A 16,840-nucleotide genomic window follows, 5' to 3' on the forward strand; every position below is an offset into this window, starting at 1 on the left:
CAACATGGCTACCAGCATGCCGCAGCAGCCTGGAAGGGCAGTATCAAAACTACGAGTTCGACTTTGCCATTTAAACCAATGGCAAAGCCCCCAATTCCCTTAACAATGTATGTAAGACTCGACCAAGGAAGGCCTACCAATCTGTAAGGCAGGGAGCTGTATATTAGTAAGTACTACATATATTTTTGATATGGTCTAACAGCAAAACTTCAAGATTGTCGTTTTGCTGTGAAACTTAGTAGCCCCTTTGGCTAACACAGAGTTACTGGCTGACCTCTCAACCTAGCAAACTTCTGAATGGGATTACTGAAATGGATACTTTCAGGTATTAAATTAACGGTGGAATTAAACCTGACTTGATGCCCACATCAAATTCAATGTCATTGTTGATGAAAGGCAGCTCTTAGAAAGTTGCCACCCTGTTGGCCAGTTTGTCCAATGGCCTCACATAGCTGTTAGCCACCAGACAGCCTTCTGCTCTCCTGGGGAGTAGTGTGAATGACTCACAGGCTCCGGAAAAATAGAAGCCTGCTGCAGGGTGAGGTGTTACATCCCCTTTTCCAGAAGCCACTCACTGTGTTGGCCTAAAAGGTGAGCTTCAAATGCAAAGCCGTCTTTGGTGGGCAAATGGTGATGACACTCCTGAAGAGTTTCTCTTTGTTCAGGTAGAGAGGCTGGCAGTGGGAATAGAGAGGGGGGACCAGTGCACAACCCAGTTTTTCTGTGGGCATGTAGACGACAGGTAGCCACACCTCTAGGGTGGGCTAACAAGATACTAGCATTCAAAGAAGAGTTCAGACATCTTGAGAGAGGTCAGAATACTGCACTCTGTGATTGCTAGATGACGTACATAGTCAGAGTAGTCTCAGGGAGGGAGGGATCCCGGTAGCCTATTGGCTAGTGATTGCATCATCCACTCACAGCACTTTCCTCGGAAACATATAGCACCCCTGGCACCCTGAACATCTGATAATTATGGAACTGGAAAAAGATTGAAGAAGAAAAGCCTTGCTGACCCCTGGACCCGGCAAATAGAGGCTGCACCATCTGCTGGACTGCACCTGCTGGTCTAGTGAAGAGAGGACAGTGCATGCGGCTCCTGGCTCAAGGAAAAGATGCTCCTGAGCCCCAGGCCAAGGAAGTGACATCAAATGCCAGTTGGCTGACCCCCTGAACGAGCACCAGCACCATGAAGTAGCCCAACTCAGCAAGTCAGTAGCCACTTCTTGAGAATTACAAGCTGACCACCCCAAGAGACAGATTCTTGATGGCCAAAAGTTGGAACCGAGTCTGCTGGACATGGGAGTGTTGCCTGAGACCAGATTGGTCACCAGAGAGTGACGTTAGCCTCCATCAAAGGATAACACTGTACCCGCTGTGAACAGAAACCAGTAGAGGAGCAGCAGCTGGCCTTGTACTGGTTCAGAGAGGACTTCAAGGGACCCCCAACCTGTGTAGCTTAAGTCACCCCACCTGACCCGTGGCCCAAGAAATAACCCCAAGGATACTCTTGTTGACTGCACAGCAAAGCACTAAGACTATCCTTGAGCATCTTCCATCTCCTGCATCCTCAGCAATAGGATCACTTCATTAAAGTCTATGGCGGTTGTGACTGGGTGTGAGGAGAGCTAGCAGAGGTTTACTGCGCAGAATTCCGCAGAGCCACCTCAAAAATCCGCGTGGTTTCGTGGAGTTCTGCGAGCTGCAAAATTTCAGACCTGGTCCTAGTAAAGAAGAGTGACATGTTCCTGCGGGACAACATTACATTCAGCTGAATAAATCCTTCAAGTTACCAGCAGATGTAGCTCAGGTCTCTAACAAACAGATCTGCAAATCAGATGTCGTAGAACCCGTAAATAGGGACCCCCCCTGCATTGTTCGAGTCTCACTGGCATGCTGCAGGTAATTCATTGCTTTAAATGGGTCGGTACTCACCGGTCCAGAGTACCGGCACTTCTTTTATTTACCACTCTACTGGCACTTCTCTACTGCCCTGGAGAGTACCGATACTCATAAAAAGGTAGACTCATTGCCTATGCTGGTGAGCAGGAGTGGAACTGTCTGGCAGCCAAGGCGCCACTTCTGTAGCCCCGATCTGGGCCCCAGCAGAGCTATTCAGCGGGGCTCATTTGAATAATGTCCGGTGCTCACCATCACGCTATGCTTGACAGAGCAGGGTCCATTCAGGCCCGGTGCTGTCAATCACGTTCACACTATCCTGTGCATTCGTGTAAGCACAGGAATCATGGCAGTCCCTGACCCATGGCAGTGGCAATCAGGCCACGGCCTGTCTGGTCTTGATGGCAATTAAAAAAGCCATGGTAGGTGAAGCGAAAAGATGCTTTAACATACCTGAGTCTTTTGTGTGTCGGCTATGTTTGTGTGTATGCCTGTTTTTGTAAGAAAAAAGTGAAAGAAAGAGAGAGATAATCAAGACACTCTCAGGAGGTATTTTAAAGAAAATGGGTGACACTTTGTTTGTACATGCCTGCCTTGCGACAAAGATTCATAAATAATGTAACAGGGAGGGTTGGTGTGTGGTTGGGTGAGTGGATGGGTGAGTGGATGGATGGGAGAGCAAGGGTGGATGTATTGATGGATGGATGAATAGATGGATGAGTGAAGGCATGCATGGGTGAAAGAGGGTGGATAATTGGATACAGGGGCGGATGATGGGTGGATAAGTGAAAGATTGGATGGATGAAATAAATTGTAGGGAGGATGGATGAAAGGGTGGATGATGGATAAGTGAAAGGAGGGATTGAGTGAAAGGATGGATGGAATAAAGGAGTGAAAGGGTTGGTGGCTGGATGAGTGAAAGGATTGATGGATGAGGGAAAGGGTGGATAAAGAGATGGATGAGTGAAAGGATGAATGGATATGTTTGGAGATGGAATGATGGATGGATGGATAGGTTTAGATATGAAGGGTGGATAGACGGAATGGCAAAAAACTGAATGATTGACGAAGGACAGAAGAGACGATAGAATGTAAAGGTTAAATGGTGGACATCAGCAGGTAAATGGTAGAATGAAAGGATGGATGGATAGATTGATGGAAAAGACAAGAGATATCTTCTGGGGAGGGTTATGATGAGTTGCTTCATTTGCTAAGTGCTATAAGAGCTTTGATGCGAAGCTTCTTCCTACTTGCATGCTCAAAAATATATAGTATTGTGTCAAACAGCAATTAACAGTATGACATTAAGAAGGTGCAACTATTGCACAGAAAGGAAATGTTCACATATTATTGCATTTATCTTTCATTTTGTGTAAGGAGTTAACCTGCTTTGTTTATGTAAACACATTTATCATGTGTTTTGGTATTTGTGGCAACTAATATAGAAGTTGTTAAGTATCATCATGTCTTGCCTTTAGAGCCCGCCCCCTCACCACACCTCTAGCTCATTTTAATGAGTACCAGTGCTGCACTTATGTTTTCCCATTTAAAGCACCGATAATGATGTGTCCAACTTAACACTTCTATATCTTGGTTGTAAATAAGGTGATGTGCTGAGAACTGGGCAGTAAAGTTAAACTGGTTTCCCCTAGTCTGTGGGCCCGGGCAAAGCTTGTAGTCCGAGAAAGCGGCGGCTGTTGAGCTCTCACTGCCGAGGTTCTCTCAGTGAGGTAACCCCTCTTCAGCAGGGCGGCACCGTCCGCCTCCGACAGCAGATAAGCTGAGGTGAGCGTGGATCACGCAGCCACTGGAAGGCATGAATCAGCACATCCAGCCGAGAACTGCCTGCTCTTCCCAGTTGCTGTCACCTGTGCACACTGCCTGCAGGGAGCCCGCTGTCCCATGTGCACGGTGCCTGTAGTGAGCCTGCATTCAACAGGGAACACTGCCTGCAGTGAGCTGGCATTCACCTGTGCAAGCTGCCTGCAGTGAGCCTGCATTCAACAGGGAACACTGCCTGCAGTGAGCCGGCATTCACCTGTGCAAGCTGCCTGCAGTGAGCCTGCATTCACCTGTGCAAGCTGCCTGCAGTGAGCCTGCATTCACCTGTGCAAGCTGCCTGCAGTGAGCCTGCATTCACCTGTGCAAGCTGCCTGCAGTGGCTCATCTTTCATCTGACTCGCAAGTGACAAAGAATACTCGGCAGCCCATGCATTCAAATCACACTGAAAAGTACACCTGTATTAGAGACAGCAGTCTGCTTGGAGCACAATATACAACCAGATACAAACACGTTATTAAAACAGCACAGGAAAAATGGAATTTCAGAGAAAATATTGCAGTATGTTCCGAAATGCAGCACAGTTGGTGTCCACTACACTCGCCATTTCCGTTTTTTCTAGCCCCATGCTGTAACATTTAGTCAACAGCCTGATTTATATTAAAATTGTTTGTCTCTTTTGTAAAATGTGCATGCTTGTGGTATGCATCTAACGTGGCCCTGCTCCACCAGCATCTTCTGTTTCAGTCTGGCTACCTCGTGGTCTCACAATCATAGGGCCTAATTTATGAGGCCGTGCGTCACTTTTACGCCATCGGTGCGTCACTTTTTGTGACGCACCAGCAGCGTAAAAAATGTGCCTTGTTGCACCATATTTACAAAGTGACGCATCTAGGTAGATGCGTCACTTTGTAAACCCCTGCGCTACATTATACCTACGCAAGGTATAATGTATGCGGGGGCGTTCTGACGCAAGACAGGGTCATAGAAGTGACGCAGTGAAATCTATAGGATTTCTCTGTGCCACTTCTAGGACACAGATGCGTCAATTTCTTACGCCTGCCTCACAGCAGGCGTAAGACTGACGCAGGCCCTTTCACATGGGGCTTGCCCCATGTGAAAGGATACATTGCTGGAGTTGTCACTTTTGTGACACACTCCAGCAATGCGTCACTTTTGCGCCGTACAGATACGTCAGAAATACTGATGTATCTGTAACTCCTTGCGCCATGATGCGTCATACTGTAAATATGACGCATCATTTTTCTCGCAAGGATGGCGCAGTGAAAAGTGACGCATCGCTGTTTTGCGATGCGTCACTTTTCATAAATGAGGCCCCTAGCCTTTAACAATAACGTCATGATTTGAGCCCCCCACATGTTCCTTCAAGGTTATGTGTTCCAGTTTATATTTGCCCTCTGGCCAACCAGGACAAAGACCTCTGTCCCAGCCCACGTGAAATCCCTCTCACACACCCATCTGATCTGATGGGTTGCCAGATATCAGCGCCCCTTTAAGCTTGCCCAACACAGAATGGTTTGCAGATCCCTACAGAGCAAGAGTATTTACTACAGGAAACGAAGGGTCAGGAACCACTTGCAGTACAAGGGCCCATCTACAGTAGGCTCTCGCACCCCTTACAATATTCAAGCAAAACTCGAATTGCTAAATCCAAAGATGGAAGGGACTTTTGAGAAACAAATAAAAGATCTGCAGCTTCAACTCACCAGATATGCTTTATCAACGAGGTAAACAGCAACCCTGTAGTCTGCAAAAGTTAATTATTTCACAATGTGCATCGCCACCTTATTAACATGTTCCACCTTTTCTTAACAATAGTAATTCTTTATTTGCTCTGGTATTGATACTCAACCCAAATAGACTCGTTTTATAAACCTTAAAAGGATGATGGGTTGAGTCAGTCATGTCAGCTTTTGAACCTGTGGCATGCACACATATTTCAACATTGGCCATGCACTAAGTGTCCTTAAGTAAATTGGATTCTGTGATTCATAATCTCTGAAGAAGTCGCTCAAGCCAGTCACCCATTTTTGTTTCAAAATTGAGACCTTCAGACCATATAGTTGTCCTCCTCAGGCCCCAAACCGCTAATTTATCCTTTTAGCATCCCAAACAGTGGCCTAGTTACTACACTAGGATTCAAGCCTGTGATGTACCCACGAAGTGGGCAGTCGACCCACTGAGTCCTGTCACAGGCCAGAACACTACAAAATAAGACACGGTCAAACGCAATCCCGGAGTGATGCCCTTCCATGCATTACTAAGGTACATCTGCTGTACACCCATCATGTGCCGTGCTTTACAGTAATATGTCGGAGCACTGCACTGAACACATCTCAAACTAACCAGTGACCATAGAGGATAAACATAGATACACAAGGCACCGTTATAAAGGGGAATCTGTGTGCCTGCTCTGCTGCCAGGCTTATCAGAAGACTGGGGGCCTCATTTATGAGGCTGTGCGTCACTTTTACGCCACCGGTGCTTCACTTTTTGTGATGCACCAGTGGTGCGAAAAAATGAGCCTTGTTGCGCCATATTTACAAAGTGACGCATCTAGGTAGATGCGTCACTTTGTAAACCCCTGCGTCACATTATACCTGCACCAGGTATAGTGCGCCTCATTTATGAAAAGTGACGCATCGCTGCGTGAAAACAGCGATGCGTCACTTTTCATTGCGCCCTCCTTACGACACAAATGATGCGTCATATTTACAGTATGACGCATCATGTCGCAAGGAGTTACAGATACGTCAGTATTTCTGACGTATCTGTAGGCGCAAAAGTGACGCATTTCTGGAGTGTGTCACAAAAGTGACGCAACTCCAGCAATGTGTCCTTCCACATGGGGCAAGCCCCATGTGAAAGGGCTTGCGTCAATCTTACGCCTGCTGTGAGGCAGGCGTAAGATTTTGACGCATTTGAGTCCTAGAAGTGACGCAGTGAAATCTCATAGAGACAAAGTAGACATTGCTGGAGTTGCGTCACTTTTGTGACACACTCCAGCAATGCGTCACTTTTGCGCCTACAGATACGTCAGAAATACTGACGTATCTGTAACTCCTTGCGACATGATGCGTCATATTATAAATATGACGCATCAATCATGTCGCAAGGAGTGCGAACTGAGAAGTGATGCATTCAATCAATCAGGTCATTTGTAGAGCGCACTACTCACCCGTAGGGTCTCAAGGCGCTGGGAGGGGGGGGGGGTGCCGCTACTGCTCGAACAGCCAGGTCTTGAGCTTCTTCCTGAAGGAGAGGTGGTCTTGGGTCAGGCGCAGATTGGTGGGAAGTGAGTTCCAGGTCTTGGCGGCCAGGTAGGAGAAGGATCTTCCTCCTGTTGTCGCTCTTCGGATGCGGGGGACGGCGGCGAGGGCGTGGTTGGTTGATCTGAGGAGGCGCTTGGGAGTGTAGAAGTTGATCCGGTTGTTGAGGTAGCTCGGGCCTTGGTCGTGTAGGGCTTTGTGTGCGTGGGTGAGGAGACGGAAGGTGATTCTCTTGTTGACCGGGAGCCAGTGCAGATCTCTCAGGTGTCCGGAGATGTGGCTGCGTCGGGGGATGTCGAGGATGAGTCTCGCCGAGGCGTTCTGGATCCGCTGGAGTCTCTTCTGGAGTTTGGCAGTGGTTCCGGCGTAGAGGGCGTTGCCGTAGTCCAGTCGGCTGGTGACGAGGGCTTGGGTGACCGTCTTCCTCGTCTCGGTGGGGATCCACCGGAAGATCTTACGTAGCATGCGCAGGATGTTGAAGCATGATGAGGAGACGGCGTTGACTTGTCTGGTCATGGAGAGGGAGGAGTCCAGGATGAAGCCCAGGTTGCGTGCGTGGTCCGTCGGTTTGGGTGCGGTGCCCAGGGCGGGGGGCCACCAGGAGTCGTCCCAGGCGGAGGGCGTGGAGCCCAGGATGAGGACCTCCGTCTTGTCTGAGTTCAGTTTCAGGCGGCTGGTCGTCATCCATTCGGCTACGTCTCTCATCCCTTCGTGCAGGTTGGCTCTGGCGGTGGCGGGGTCGTTGGTCAGGGAGAGGATCAGCTGGGTGTCGTCAGCGTAGGAGATTATGTTGAGGTTGTGTTGGCGTGCGATGGCCGCGAGGGGGCTCATGTAGACGTTGAAGAGGGTGGGGCTCAGTGAGGATCCTTGAGGGACGCCGCAGATGACTTTGGTGGCCTCTGACTTGTACGGTGGTAGGCGGACTCTTTGTGTTCTTCCGTCGAGGAAGGAGGTGATCCATTCCAGTGCCTTCTCCTGGATTCCGATGTTGCTGAGGCGCTGTACTAGGGTGCGGTGGCAGACAGTGTCGAAAGCCGCGGAGAGGTCCAGGAGGATGAGGGCCGCTGTTTCTCCGTTGTCCATCAGGGTTCGAAGGTCATCGGTGGCAGCGATGAGGGCGGTCTCGGTGCTGTGGTTCGCTCGGAAGCCAGACTGTGAGGGGTCGAGGGATCCATTCGTCTCGAGGAAGGCGGCCAGCTGTTTGTTGACGGTCTTCTCGATGACTTTGGCCGGGAACGGGAGGAGCGAGATGGGACGGTAGTTCTTGAGGTCGGTGGGGTCTGCTGTGGGTTTCTTGAGGAGAGCGCTGAGTTCGGCGTGCTTCCAGCTCTCAGGGAAGGTGGCGGAGTCGAAGGAGGTGTTGATGATGTCCCGTAGGTGGGGTGCGAGGACAGTGTCGGCTTTGTTGAAGACGTGGTGAGGGCAGGGGTCGGTCGGAGATCCGGAATGGATGGAGTTCATGGTGCGGATGGTGTCTTCGGTGCTGATCGGGGTCCAGGTGCGGAGGGTGGTGGTGGGTGGCGTCGTTGCGGTTGTGGCTTGCGTTGGTTGGTTGTTGAAGCTGTTGTGTATGTCCGTGATCTTGTTGTGGAAGTAGGACGCGAGGGAGTTGCAGAGTTCTTGCGACGGGGTGATGTCATTGTTTCCGGCGTTGGGGTTGGATAGCTCTTTCACGATGTTGAAGAGTTCCTTGCAGTTGTGTGCGTTGTTGTCCAGCCGGTCCTTGTATGCATTTTTTTTGGTGGCGCGGATCAGTTGGTGGTGCTTCCGGGTGGCGAGCTTGAGGGTGGTCATGTTGTCCGTCGTTGGTTCCCTTCTCCAGGCTTTCTCGAGGGCTCGACAGTTCTTCTTGGAGCTCTTGAGTTCGTCGGTGAACCATGGTGTTTTTCTGCTGCAGGATCTGCTGGGTGGGGTTCTCAGAGGGGCGAGTTCGTCCGCGCAGTCGTTGATCCATTTCGTGAGGTTGTCGGCGGCCTGGCTGGGGTTCGCTGAGTTGGCGGGAGGGTGCTGGCTCAGGGAAGCGGTGAGCTGGTCGGCTGTGATCTTGTTCCAGCTTCTTCGAGCAACCTGTTGCTGGTGGTGGTGGATCGTCGTTCTTCTGAAGGTGAAGTGGACGCAGCTGTGGTCCGTCCAGTGGAGTCCTGTTGCGTGGCTGAAGGTGACGTCTTTGCTGGATGAGAAGACGGCGTCGAGTGTGTGTCCGGCGTAGTGGGTGGGGGTGGTCACCAGTTGCTTGAGTCCTAGGTTGTCGAGGTTGTCGAGCAGGCTGATGGTGTTGCGGTCGTTGTTGTTCTCCAGGTGGAAGTTGAGGTCCCCCAGGAGGATGTAGTCGGCGGAGGGGAGAGCGTGCGGGCTGACGAAGTCGGCGATGTCCTCGCTGAATCGTGTGCGTGGTCCCGGGGGTCGGTAGATCAGGGTGCCTCTGAGGGTGGTCTTTGGGTTGGTGTGGATCTGGAAGTGCAGGTGTTCAGCGGTGGTGAGGGTGTCATCGGTGTTGGTAGTGATGCGGATGGTGTCTCTGTGGATGATGGCGATGCCTCCTCCGGTCTGGTTGTCGCGGTCCCTCCGGGTGATCTTGTAGCCCTCTGGGATGGCGATGGCGATGTCTGGGGATGGCATTGCTACTTTCACGCAGCGATCGGTCATTTCTCATAAATGAGGCCTTGGGTGAGCAGACCCTTCCCCATGGCAGTGTTTCCTTCATTTAAAATATAAAGACACAAAATGGGCCCAGATAAATGTCTGTAGCATACACGGAAGCCGAGAAAGAAACCAAGGTGAATTCGCAGATCCATCAGGACAGATGTCTCCAATTGCCATCAGAGGCCAACACTCCGCAGCCAAGGGCACTCCCTGGCACCAACTATCGCCCAATGCTGTCTCTGGAAAGGATGGAAAAGGATGAAGCAGATAAGCAAGAAAGACGACAAAACCCTTCCATTGCTTACCAGGTCGATGCTAGGAAAAGGGCCTGTCAGGAGAATGGAAACACAAATCCATTTCCATTTTTAAGCTGCTTTGGCTTCCCGAAGCCGAACATCAGGGGGCTAGTCTCTAGGAGATACGAGCAATGGAAAGTCACATAAAGGGTAAAGTAATTGTGCATAATGGCAAGACCGCATGCAGTTGGACCACATAGGAACTTAACACAATGAAGGATCCGCAGTGGATAACTACAATGCCATACCCTGCCGACAGCTGCACCGATTCCAAAAAGTAAGGCCAGGGAAGGGGAAAGTGCTGATTAATTATACAGGTGAAGTGCAACACTGGAATTTATTAGTTATTCCGTGTAATTACTGCTGCCTGTTTCCCGTAATTGTATTGTATTTGTCGCCTGTTTTCTCTGTGCGCTGCTTTAGTGACTTTCCCATATTTGTATTGTATTTGTTGCCTGTTTTCTCTGTGCGCTGCTTTAGTGACTGTTGCCTGTTTTTCTGTGCGCTGCTTAAATAACTGTTGCTTGTGTTTTTTTTTGCTGTTTCCTTCTGCTGAGCCTTTAGTTCTTTGACGCCCCACTCCCCGCACTCCCTGCATTCCTTTCCCACCGCTGCATCACCTGCGTCCCTGCCGCCCTCCTCTCCCATTCGCTTCCCGCCACCCGCCTCCCGGCTGCTCCTTCCTCCACCCCTTCTTAATGCGGCCATGACAATGGCGCGCCAGGGCCAAGCCCGCCTGCGCCCGTCCGCGCCTGGACCACGCCCCGTGCCAGAACCCCTGGACCCCACGCACCCCACAGCACCATACCCAGCCTCAGCTATGATGCCAACTCTCTCCACTCTCTCAACCCCGGCCGAGCCCAACGCTGCAACCAGGCCGCCCCGAAACGCACCCACGGACCCTTTTCCTGCTGCAGCTTCACCTGCGACAGAACCACCAAACCATCAAGGACCAGATCCAACCACCTCCGCTGCATACTCCTCAACACCCGCTCTGCATGCAGACACGCCATCGAACTCTGGGACCTGCTCGACGCCACTGCCCCGGACGTAGCCTTCCTGACCGAGACGTGATGGAACGACTCCTCCGCACCAGACATCGTCATTGCCATCCCAGACGGCTACAAGATCACCCGCAGGGACCGCGCCAACGGCATCGGAGGAGGAATTGCCATCGTCCACAAGTCCACCCTCAAGGTCACCACCCACGCAGACGACACCCTCAACGCCGCCGAACACCTGCACTTCCGGATCCACACCGACCCCAACACCACCCTCAGAGGAACGCATGTCTACAGACCCCCGGACCCAGGGCCCAGTTCAGCGACTCCATCGCCGACCTCGCCAGCACCCACGCACTCGCCTCCACGGACTACATCCTCCTCGGGGACCTGAACTTCCACCTCGAGAACAACAACAACGTCAACTCCACCATGCTGATCGGCAACCTCGCCAACCTCGGCCTCAGACAACTTGTCACTGCACCCACCCACGCCGCCGGCCACACGCTGGACGCTGTCTTCTCCACAAGCACCCATGTCGCCTTCGACCACACCACCGAACCCCACTGGACCGACCACTGCTGCATTCACTTCACCTTCAAAAAAACAACCACGCACCACCGCACCCAACAGCTGCCTAGCCGCGGCCTGGAGCAAAGTCACTGAAGACCAGCTGCTCACCACCCTCTCGCAGAACCCACCCACCGGCCCGACCAACCCAGACGCCACAGCCCGCAACCTCAGATAGTGGATCGACACCTGTGCCAGCACCCTCGCCCCACTGAAGAAACCCTCCTACAGCCACTCTGGCAAGATAGCCACCTGGTTCACCGACGAGCTCCTGGCCTCCAAGCGCGCATGCCGGAAACTGGAGAAGAAATGGCTCCACGAACGTACACCGGACAACCACGCAGCCCACAAGGATGCCACCCGCAGACACCACCACCTCATCAGATCAGCCAAGAGTTCCTCCTTCAAAGACCGCCTGGATAACAACGCACACAACAGTAAAGAGCTCTTCTGCATCGTTAAAGAACTATCCAACCCCAGCGCCAACACCAACGACATCCCGCCCTCACAGGAACTGTGAGACTCACTGGCCATCTTCTTCCACCGCAAGATCGCTGACATCCACGACAGTTTCAACACCACGACTGACCCGACCACGCCAGACTCCACCCCTTCTCCGAACACCAACAATGCCAACCGCCTTACCTCCTGGTCGAACGTCAGCGACGACGAGACATGCAAGGTCATGAACTCCATCCACTCAGGATCTCCGACAGATCCGTGCCCACACCACATATTCAACAAAGCAGACGCAGCCACCGCTCCCCAACTACGGAAGGTCATCAACACCTCCTTCGAAACAGCAACATTCCCGGAAAGCTGGAAGCACGCCGAAATCAACGCCCTCCTCAAGAAGCCCAAGCGGACCCCAAGGACCTCAAGAACTTCCGGCTCATCTCCCTGCTTCCGTTCCCGGCGAAGGTCATCGAGAAAATCGTCAACATGCAACTGACCCGCCACCTCGAAGACAACAACATCCGGATTCCGAAACCACAGCACTGAGACTGCCCTCATCGCCGCCACAGACGACATCAGGTGCCAATTAGACAACGGCAAAACATCAGCCCTCATTCTCCATTCTCCTGGACCTTTCGGTCTGCCATTGCACGCCTCCAACAAGCCGGTATCCAAGAGAAGGCCCTTGACTGGACCACATCCTTCCTCTCCGGCAGATCACAGAGCGTCTGCCTCCCACCCTTCCGATCCGAGGCCACCGACATCATCTGCGGCGTCCCCCAGGGCTCCTCCCTCAGCCCAACGCCTGTCAACATCTACATGGCCCCCCTCTCAAAAGTGGCCCGCCATCACAACCTCAACATCATCTCCTACGCCGATGACACTCAGCTCATCTTCTCCATCACCCAGGACCCACACACTGCCAAAACCAACATTCATGACGGAATGAAGGCCATCGCCGACTGGATGAGGAGCAGCCGGCTGAAAATGAACTCTGACAAGACGGAAGTCCTCATCCTCGGACCCAACCCCTCGGCCTGGGACAACTCCTGGTGGCGACCACTCTTGTGACAGCACCGACACCCACCGACCACGCACGCAATCTAGGATTCATCCTCGACTGCTTCCTGTCCGTGTCCAAACAGGTCAACGCCGTCTCCTCCTCCTGCTACAACACCCTCCGCACGCTTCGCAGGATCTACAAGTGGATTCCGACCGAAACAAGAAGAAAGGTGACACAGGCCCTTGTCAGCAGCAGGCTGGACTACGGCAACGCACTCTACGCCGGAATCCAAGCCAAACACCTACGACGACTACAGCGCATCCAAAATGCCTCCGCCCGACTGATCGTCAACGTCCCCCGCCACAGCCACATCACCTCCACCTGACAACCTACACTGGCTCCCCATCGACAAGAGGATCACCTTCAAACTCCTCACCCACGCACACAAAGCACTGCACAACACCGGACCAGCCTACCTGAACAGCAGACTCAGCTTCCACACCCCCACCCACCAGCTCCGCTCCGCCAGCCTCACCCTCGTTGCCGTCCCCTGCATCCAACGAACAAACTCCGGTGGCAGATCCTACTCCTACCTCACCGCCAAGACCTGGAATACCCTACCTACCCATCTACGGCAGACCGAAGACCTACTGCCTTCAGAAGACTCCTCAAGACCTGGCTCTTCGAGCAGTAGCGAACCCCCCCTCTCAGCGCCTTGATACCCTCACGGGTGAGTAGCGTGCTTTACAAATACCATGATTGATTGATTGATTGATTGATTGTAACGTGGAGTAACGTGGAATTATTAAAATCCTCCAATTCCGTCAGCGGTTACAAAGTCCACCCACCTCCGTTGTGATGGAAAGTTCAGAACTGGACTGGAGAATGCTTTGGTGACCAGATAACTGTCAAAATACTCCTTAGTGGCACTTTTTGACCTTCTCCGTGATGGATTTGGTCACTATAGTCGGGTTGGAGCATCCAAACACTTCTCTTTCAAACTTTTCAAAACTTTCCAAGCTTTATGGTTACAAATGCTTGTTTGTGGTTCTGACTAGAAGTACTAAGGTTTACATTTACTTTAAAAATCTATATCTCTGGAACTCTCTGGTGGATTTTGCTCCCCTTGCTCTCTAAAAAATCATAAAAATATAATCTATGTTTATAGATTGGTTTTGTTATATCTTTCGTGTTGTGTGACTTTTGTATTTCATAGTTTGGTGCTTCTAAATACTTTACACTAGTTCCTTTGTTCAAGCCTTGCTGCTGAGAGCCACAGCTACGCAGGGTTGTGCTAAAGGTTTTACAAACGATCCTGACTGGACCCAAGAGAGGTTTTTTTGTGATAACAATACGAGGTAAGGTTGCATAACCATACCATATAAAACTCCAACATCCTCACATGGTCTTATTGGAATGGCTTTGTGGAGTCTATCTCATCTCTGAAACTAGAGACCAAATGCTAGGTTGGGTATTCAGTGAATTGCCATATATCATTTCATATTTTCTTTGAGAAGCCTTCAGTTTACAGAGGTACTTTTGTACTCTAGTTTGGGAAACAAAAGTTAACACTAACAATCATTCAAACAGTGGACCATTTATTAACCACCAAGACCATTTCAGCCTAGTGGTTTCGGAGCCTTTTCAGGCTGTAAGCAGTCTCCCAGGAGCAGTTATCCGACACTGTGTCAACATGCCCTCAGTGAAGCACCATCTTGTAGCTGTAGCAAATGCAAGACCAGCAGTCAAAGTTCATCCAGGTTTATCTTCCTTCTGACCGGACTTTAAAATGTTGGGCACTGCTCACTATTCCTTGGTAGGCTGTCAATGTAATTTACCCTGTCCGCAGTTCATGATAATTGCTGACACTTTCGAGTATAAGTTAGGTGAAGATTGTGTGAAACCCTCTATCAGTGCCTTTTATGACTGTTCTGATATGCTCCTCCACTTATGAGCGGTGGAGCTGAGAAGCGTCTTCTTGCCACTTAAGGCGTTCCTTCTGGCTGAGGTCCATGGTGAGGCAGGTTTATGCAGTAAACACCACAATCCTCTTCTACGTTTGGAAACAAGGGGTCACCTACTCACCACAGAACTGTCTGCTGGGCTGGATATACATCTGTGGGTGTGTGAGTTGCATTAAGACGTTGTTCAGCTGGTGTCTGACATTAATGGTATTAACAACAGCAGAAAGGATAATTTATTCAGGTGTCATTATTTGCTATTTGATTAAGGTAGCCTCAGGAAGTCCTCGAGCATACTTTAGTAATGACTTCGGGCAGCCCTGAAACTGAAGCTTTTGCACCCCATCTCAATTCCAGGTGCGATAAGTATGCTTCTTAGATGCATAAGTGGTCCGTTTACACAGGAACAGTCTTTAAGTTCAAAAAGAATTTTATTGATCAAAAGAAGGGTGTCAATACAAAATACAAAAGCGATACAAGGAAGAAGTAATAATAATCAAGTAAAGCAATACACCAATAATAGTATTTAAAATGGGCTCTAAGACAAGACAAATGGGATAATATATCATAAAAATGAGACAATGTAAATATTAATAAGACACATCAAAATATTGAAGAAATAAGGAACGTCAAGGGCAGTTAAGAAGGCTTTGAGACTTCTTGTTGGGCAGGCCGTAAATGAAATGAACGTCTAGCACATACATCAAGGTATAACGTAATAGGCAGCCATAGATCCATACGTTTTGTTGCCATATGAATAGGAAAAACAAAAGCAGTATCCAGTCTATGATTATGACAAACATTGTACCACTATGCCCTAAAGGAAATATTCGAAAAGTTTTTCTAATTATCTGTAATCTGTTGGAATGCAAGTGCTAGCAATAAATCAATAATTTTAACATTAAGTACGGTGTCCTCCCAGCATGAAGAAGGACTACCCAGGAAAATATGAGTGAAAGAAAAAGGAATTTGAGTGTGGAAAATTGCATTGATTTGGGACCAGACTTGTTTCCAGAAATCATGAACATTACTACATGAGAATAGCATATGAAATAGAGTGGCGAGCGGGGAAGAGCAAGTCCACAGAGATCTGAAGTTGTGTAAAACTTCTTACTCAGGTCTTGTGGTGTAAAGAGAAGTCTATTATAAATAAAGAACAGGTATTGCGTTATAGTAGCTGCTCTGGAACATTTGTGAATTTTGATCCATATCTTATTCCACAAAGACGTTGGCCATGACGTGGAAAAATCACATTCCCATTGCTCTTCCACCTTAGATTTTGGCCTAATAGAGTCTATATTGTGGAGGTACTTGTAAATAGTGGAAGCTTTGGATGTGGTTTGTAAGAAAGAATGGAGCTGTAAGGTGGGATTAAGAGGTGTAGGAGAAGCAGGAGTGTGTAAGAGTCCAGTGTGAGTTACCGTTACCGCCTCTTCGAGTAAAAGGTATTTGCGAGCAAAAGAAGCGGGTAAATTGAAAGATTGGCTAAGTGTTGAGAATAGTTGAGATATCCAAAGTAATCCTTTTTGCCTCCAGGACTTCCAGTAAAAGGGCTTGTTGTTAATTAACAAGTTCTTATCGTGCCAAATGGTGGAATTAAGAAAGTCAGCAGCTGTAGGAAGAGGAGAGGGGGCGAAAGATAAAAGCAATTTGGTAGTGAACTTGTGTATGGGAGTGGACAATGCATGTGGTTTACGGGAGAAAGAAAGATCTTCAGCAAAGGAGAAGGGGGAAAGTGAGAGACGTTCAATCGTCACCCATAAAGGACAAGTATCAGCAGGATCCTGTAACCAAAAGGAGGCTTGATGTAAAAGGAATGCCTTTTGGTAAGCCGGAAAGTCCGGGAAATTAACTCCACCTTCCGACTTGGGGTGTATTAATCTGAGAATGGACATCCGAGGTTTCTTGCCGTTCCAAAGAAAGGTAGAGAGAATTGAGTTA

The sequence above is a fragment of the Lissotriton helveticus genome, chromosome 1_1, assembly GCF_964261635.1.
Source record: "Lissotriton helveticus chromosome 1_1, aLisHel1.1, whole genome shotgun sequence".
Classification (NCBI taxonomy): Eukaryota; Metazoa; Chordata; class Amphibia; order Caudata; family Salamandridae; genus Lissotriton; species Lissotriton helveticus.